Consider the following 7694-nt stretch of genomic DNA (forward strand, 5'->3'; position numbering starts at 1 on the left):
TTGCCATGTTACCCACCAGTACCACTATTGGGTATATACTAGAAGAACTGAGAGCAGTGACATGAACAGACATCTGCACATCATATAGAGGCATTATTCACAATTGCCAAAAGATGAAAACCACCCAGGTATCCATCAACTGAAGAATGGATAAACAAATTGTGGTGTATACATACAATGGAATATTATGCAGTTGTAAGAATAAATGAAGTCGTGAAGCATGTGACAACATGGATGAAACTGGAGGACATTATGTTGAGTGAAGCAAACCAGACACAAAAGGATAAATACTGTATGATTGTTCTATTGTGAACTAAATATATTGTGTAAATTCATGGAGTTAAAAACTAGAATATAGGTCACCAGAAAAGAGAATGAGGTTAGAAAATGGAAAGTTGAGGGTTAATCTGTGCAGAATTGGTAAAAAGTTGTTTGTTAATCTCTGGAAGTAAATAGAAAAGTGAAAGTACATCATAGTGTTTGTAACTGGTAGTGCTATTATATGGGGATGACAGTGGTTGAAAGGGGAAGACTAAGGTCATGTATATTGCTAGGAGAAAAGCTAAAAAATGTAACATGGGACCATATAGCATAATGAAACTTCATGTGAAATATGAATATCAGTAATATTGCTTATATAAGACTGTTTTTCTTTGAAATTGAACAAATGTATATTAATATCAGGTAAAAATATAACCAAAGCAAACTATGGACAGTAGTATATCATAATATATTAATCATCTTGCAGGAAGGGTAAAATAAAAACAGAAATGAAGCAAAAGAAACTAGACACAAGGTACTACATTTGCTTGATTCAATCTATACAAAATATAAATACAAATAAACTAGAGAGAAACATAATTGCAGGTATGTACAACAGGGGAAGCTTAAAGAGATTGAGAGGTGTTGAGGTTTTGTCTGTTTTCTGGATTTTATTATTATTATTATTATTATTATTGGAATAAGGAAAATTCTCTTATAATGATTTAATTGGTGAATGCACAACTATATGATTGTACTCATTGGATAGATTTGAAAACAAATCGATTTGTTTTCAAAAAACAAAAATAAAAAGTAGTCCTTCAGGCTGAAATGAAAGACCAGGCCATGTTGTCGGTTGCTGCCCGCTTGGGCCCCTTCGCGCCTGTTCTATCTGCCATGTCCCGCAGGGTGGTGGGCGGGCTGCGGCCTTTGGGGCAGGCTGCGGTGCCTGCCACTTCGGAGCCTCCCGTACTGGACATGAAGCGGTTCTTCCTGTGACAGGAGTCGCTGAGTGGCCAGGCCGCGGGCCGACTTCTGGTTGTCTCCATGGGCCTCAATGTCCCTGCTTCTGTTCGTTATTCCCATACAGACGTCAAAGTGCCTGGCTTCTCTATCATCGCGCCGCAGTGTTAGATAGTACAAAGTCTTCAAAAGAGCAATGAAGCTAGAAAAGGCTTTTCCTATTTAGTAACTGCAGCAACTACTGAGGGTGTTGCATATGCTGCCAAGAATATCGTCTCCCAGTTTGTTTCCAGCATGAGTGCTTCAGTTGATGTGTTGGCCATGTTGAAAATTGAAATCAAGTTATCCGATATTCCAGAAGGCAAGAATATGGCTTTCAAATGGAGAGGCAAACCCCTGTTTGTGCGCCATAGAACCAAGAAGGAAATTGACCAGGAAGCTGCAGTAGAAGTGTCCCCGTTGAGGGACCCACAGCATGATTTAGAACAAGTAAAGAAACCTGATTGGGTTATCTTAGTAGGTGTTTGCACTCACCTTGGGTGTGTACCCATTGCAAATGCAAGAGATTTTGGTGGTCACTACTGCCCTTGCCACGGGTCACACTATGATGCTTCTGGCAGGACCAGGAAGGGGCCTGCGCCCCTCAACCTTGAAGTTCCCTCATATGAGTTCACCAGTGATGATACAGTTATTGTTGGTTAGACACTTGGACTCAAGTCATAGGCTTCTTTTGGTCTTCCTATCACCTCAGAAAAATTTTGGGAGCAAGCCTTCTGTACTTCAAGTTGGTTGATTTGAAATATTTAGGGATTGCTAATAATGTATTTGCAAACATTAATGTGAAGTAAATTGAATTTTATGTTGAATTTTTTTTTTAAAGATTTATTTATTTATTTATTTCTCTCCCCTTCCTCCCCGCCCCACCCCCCACCCCAGTTGTCTGTTCTCTGTGTCTATTTGCTGCGTCTTCTTTGTCCACTTCTGTTGTTGTCAGTGGCATGGGAATCTGTGTTTCTTTTTGTTGCATCATCTTGCTGCATCAGTTCTCCATGTATGCGGCACCATTCCTGGGCAGGCTGCACTTTCTTTTGCGCTGGGAGGCTCTCCTTACGGGGCATACTCCTTGCGTGTGGGGCTCCCCTACACAGGGGACACCCCTGCGTGGCAGGACACTCCTTGTGTGCATCAGCACTGCGCATGGGCCAGCTCCACACAAGTCAAGGAGGCTTGGGGTTTGAACCGTGGACCTCCCATGTGGTAGATGGACGCCCTAACCACTGGGCCAAGTCCGCCACCCTATGTTGAATACTTTTGAGCATTCACCTAATAAAGCCCTTGTAAACATTGTTAAACTCAGTCATAGACTTGAAAGGTGCCATGTTTCTGATAGTTAAATTCTAATTAAAAATTACAGACTGGTGTAAGACAAAAAAAAAAAGAAAGACCATTAAATAGTAATTCGAAGTCATATGAGGAAATAATACTATCCAGTAAAGTTAACTACATGGTAAAAAAACAGTATTATTGTATTTTTGGTTCATGGATCCACTTTTCCTTTTATATGGTTTAAAACATGAATGCATAAAATAACTGTAAATTGATGTTATTGAGCACACTGTGTATAAAGATGTAATTTGGTACAATAACATATAGGGCAGGGGAAGAGTTTTCATATTCTAGTGAAGTTAAGTTGAGACCAATTCAACCTAGATTATCATGGATTTAGGGTGTTAAATGTAAGCCCATGGTAACCACAAAGAAAATACCTTTAAAATACACAAAAAGAAACACAAAGGGAATCAAAATGGTTCACTATCAAAGATCAATTAAATATAAAAGAAGGTAGCAATGGAGGAGATGAGGGACATAAAAGGTAAAAGACTTCCAAAAATCAAAAAACAAAATGGCAGAAGTAAGCCCTGCCTTATCAGCAATTACTTCTAAATGTAAATGACTCAAACTCTTCAATCAAAAGGCAGAGATTGGCAGAATGATTACAAAAGTATAATCCACTTATATGTGATTTACAAGAGACTTACTTTTGGCCCAAATACACAGAGTTTGAAAGCAAAAGGATGGAAAAGAATAATCCATGTAAAGAGTAAACAAAAGAGAGCTGGGGTGACTATACTAATATCAAAAATATATACTTTCAGTCAAAACTGTTACAAGACACAAAGAAGGATATGATATATTGATAAGCGGGTTAACATATCAAGCAGATATAACTATTATAAATATATATGGTCTACATTAGTCAGGGTTCCTTAGGAAAGAACTGATAGGAGATAAATATATATATACATACACAACTCTGGGTATCAGCAAGTCCTAATTCTGTAGGGCAGGCTGCAAATTGGGGACTCTGATGAAAGTTTTGATGAAGTCTCAGGAGAAGCTGGCTGGCTGAAGTAGAGATAGAAGTTCTTTCTGACGGCTGTTTGCCCTTTAAGGCCTTCAGCTGATTAGGTAAGACTTTTGTCACTGCTGAGGCAATCTACTTAGTTGATTGTAGACAGCCATAGATGCTATCAACTAAATGATATAAATCCATTAACTACACTCACAGTAACAATCAGGCCAGTGCTTGCTTGACCAACAACTGGACATTGTAACCTAGCCAAGTTGACACATGTGCTGAACCAAAATCAGAGCACCAAATACATGAATTAACAAAACTGAAAAGAGAAACAATTATACACTAATAGTTGGGGGTTTCAATAAACCACTTTCAATAATGGATATAATATGTAGACAGAAGATCAGTAAGGAAAGAGAGGATGTGAACAACTTAACACTATAAACCAGTTAGACCTAACAAACATATATAAACCTTGTCATCCAACACCAGTAAAATAAACATTCTTAAGAGCATGTGGATCATTCTCCAGGATAGACTATGTGTTAGGCTACAAATCAAGTCTTAATAAATTTTAAATGATTGAAATCATACCAAGTTTTTCTGGCCACAGTGGAATAGCGTTAAAAATTAATAACAGAAGGAAAACAGGATATGCTACAAATATGTGGAAATAAAGCCACACCCTCTTAAACAACCAATGGATCATAGAAGAAATCACAAGGGAAATTAGAAAATACTGAGAGATGAATGAAAACAGAAAAACAACATACCAAACCTTATGGGACACAGCAAAGCCAGTGCTCAGAGGGAAACTTATGGCTATAAATGCCTACATTAAAAAAGAAGAAGAGCATAAATCATTAACCTAACTTCACATCTAGATGAAGTAGAAAAAGAAGAACAAATTAAAGCCAAAGTTAACAGATAGGAGAACATAGTAGATATTAGAGTAAAGATAAATGAAATAGAGTACAGAAAAACAGAGAATGAAACTGATGCTGGCTAGTAAGATAGGGAATTAATAAATGGTTCTGGAACCTGGCAAGAAGTACACGTGAACATCAATAACCCCAAGACCAATGATAGAAGACAAGCCCCACCCCCCCACCCCCCGCCCCCCGCCAAGATTCTGCCATTCAGAACAATATTTCCTCTGGAGGCCAGGAGAAGCCCCAAATATTCCCACAAGGACTTTATCATTGGGCTCTCATGGGTAATTGATGGGTTGGGTAATCAAACAAAACAGCAAAGAGCTGGAGTTCCTTCCCTCCCATTAGCAAAAGGATGGAATAATTAGTTCAAAAAACAGGCACAAGGCCTGAACTTGCTTTCTCCCCTTTGGACCCTGATTCTGGCTGCCTTCTCCCCCAACATGGATCAACATGCAAGTAAAACCTGGGCATTTATAATCTATAATGGCAAAGTGTAGCCTGTAAATCAGTCCTCTTTATCGCTTTTCAGCCCCTTCCTCTTCACCTGGGATCCATGCTCTGTTATTTTTTCCCATTTCTCTTCCCTCCCTACCTTAATAAATTACTGGCCTAACTCACCCGATGTGCTCTTGAAATTCATTTCTGCAGCATAGTCAAGAACCTAGACAAAATGTGGTAACGAATCCAAAAGTTGATTCTTTGAAAAGATCATAAAATTGACGATCCTTTAGTCACACTGATAATGAAAAAGGAAGAGAAAAGGTACAAATAGCTAAAACCGGAAATGAAAGTGGGGACTTTACCACTGACCTTACAGAACTTAAAGAGTACTGTAAGAGAATACTATGAACAATTATAAGCCAACAAATTTGATAACCTAGATGAAATGGAAAAATTCTTAAAAACATACAAATTACCTAAACTGAGTCAAGAAGAAATAGAAAATATCAATAGACCTACAACAAGTAAAGAGATTGAATTTCCCAACAAATACAAGCCCAGGACCAGAAGCTCACTGGTGAATTCTATCAAGCATTTAAAAAAGAATTAACATCAATCCTCAAACTTTTCCTTAAAGTAGAAGAGGATGGAACACTTCCTAACTTGTCCTAAGGGGCCAGCATTATTCTAATTGTTATTCTAATATCAAAGTCAGATAGAGACATCACAATGAAAGAAATTTACAGACCAATATCCCTTATGAATATAGATGCAAAAATCCTCAACAAAATTCTGGTAAACCAAATCCAACAATACATTAAAAGGATTATACACCACTGCAAGCTGGATTTATATGGAATACAAGGATGGCTCAATATACAAATATTAAAAGTGTAATATACTCCATTAATAAAATGAAGGAAAAGAAAACACGTGATCGTCTCAATTCATGCAGAAAAAGCACCTGACAAAATCCAACATCCTTTCATGATAAAAACCCTCAGAAATCTAGGAATAGAAAGCCTCAATCTGATAAAAGTCCATATTTTGAAAAACACACAGCTAACATCATACTCAGTGGTGAAAGACTGAAGCTTTTCCTCTAAGATCGGGAACAAGACTATGATGCTCGCTGTCATCAGTGTTATACAAATTTGTATGGGAAGCTCTAGCAAGAGCAGTCACTCAAGAAAATGAAGTAAAAGGCATCCAAAATGGAACGGAAGAAGTAAAAGTAGGGAAGCAGATGTGGCTCAAGTGACTGAGCTCCTGCCAACCACATAGGAGTTCCCGGTTCAGTTTCCGGTGCCTCCTGGAGAAGATAAGCAAGACAGCAAGTTGGCGCAATGGACAGGCACTGCTAGCTGACACAACAAGAAGACACAAACAGTAAAGACAATGAGGGGCACAACAAAGCACAGAGCTGAGTTGGCTCAAGTGATTGAGTGCCTGTCTCATATATGTGAATTCCCGGATTCAGTTCCTGGTGCCTCCTAAAGAGAAGACAAACAGACACACAGGAAATGGACACAGAGAGCAGAAAGTGAGTGCAAACAATGTGGGGGGGGGGGGGGGGGGGCGAATAAACAAATAAATCTTAAAAAAAAAAGGAAAAGTATCTCTATTCTCAGATGAAATTATCCTTTATGTAGAAATTCCAAAAGATCCCAGAAGAAAGCTTCTAGACCTAACAAATAAATTAAGCAAAGTTGTAGGGTACCAGATCAGCACACAAAAATCTGTTGTGTTTCTGTACACCAGTAATGAACAATCTGAAAAGGAAATTAAGGAAATAATTCAATTTACAATAGCATCTAATAGAATCAAATATCTAGAAATAAATTAAAACAAGGAGGTGAAAGTCTTATATGCTGAAAACTATAAAACATTGCTGAAAGAAATTAAAGATCTAAACAAGTGGCAGGACATCTTTGTTCATGAGTTAGAAGACTTAATAGTATTAAAATATCAATACTACCCAAAGAGAGTTACAGATTCAATGCAGTCCCTAACAAAATCTCCACAGTCATTTTAGCAGAAATGGCAAATCCAGTCTTCAAATTTATATGGAATTGCAAGGGTACCAAACAGCCAAAACAATCTTAAAAAAGAAGACCAAAGTTGGAGGACTCACCCTTCCTGTTTTAAAAACTTACAAAAGTCCAGTAATCAAAACAGTGTGGCAGTGACATAAAAATAAACATACAGACCAATGATATAGAATTGAAAGTCCAGAAATAAACCTATCTCACTAAGGCCAGTTGATTTTTTACCAAGTCCATCCAATGGGGAAAGAACAGTCTCTTCAACAGAAGGTACCAGGAAAACTGGTTGTACAATGCAAAAGAATGACTTTGGACCATTACCTCTCACCATATATAAAAAAATAAACTAAAAAATATATCAATAGCTTCAATATAAAAGCTAAAATCGTAAAACTCTTAGAAGAAAACATAGGGAAAAGTCTTCAGTACCTTGTAGTAGGCAATGGATTCTTAGATATGACATCGAAAACAGAGGCAACAAATAGATCAATGGGACACTTCCAAATTACAACTTCTGCGCATCAATGGACATTGTCAAGAAAGTGAAAAGCCTACAGAATGTCTTAGAGAATTTGGAAATTATGTATCTGTTAAGGGTTTAACATTCAGAATATAAAAAGAACACCTACAACACAAATACCAAAAGGCAATGCAATATAAAAATAGGCAAAGGGTCTGAATTAACAGTTT

At 37.7% G+C, this 7694-nt stretch overlaps 1 pseudogene; it reads left to right on the top strand.

The window, feature by feature from the left end:
• The first annotated feature begins 1107 nt into the window (after positions 1–1107).
• LOC101432681 (cytochrome b-c1 complex subunit Rieske, mitochondrial pseudogene) lies at positions 1108–2063 on the top strand (annotated as a pseudogene).
• Positions 2064–7694: the final 5631 nt, after the last annotated feature.

This window comes from Dasypus novemcinctus, chromosome 24, assembly GCF_030445035.2.
Source record: "Dasypus novemcinctus isolate mDasNov1 chromosome 24, mDasNov1.1.hap2, whole genome shotgun sequence".
Taxonomy (NCBI): domain Eukaryota; kingdom Metazoa; phylum Chordata; class Mammalia; order Cingulata; family Dasypodidae; genus Dasypus; species Dasypus novemcinctus.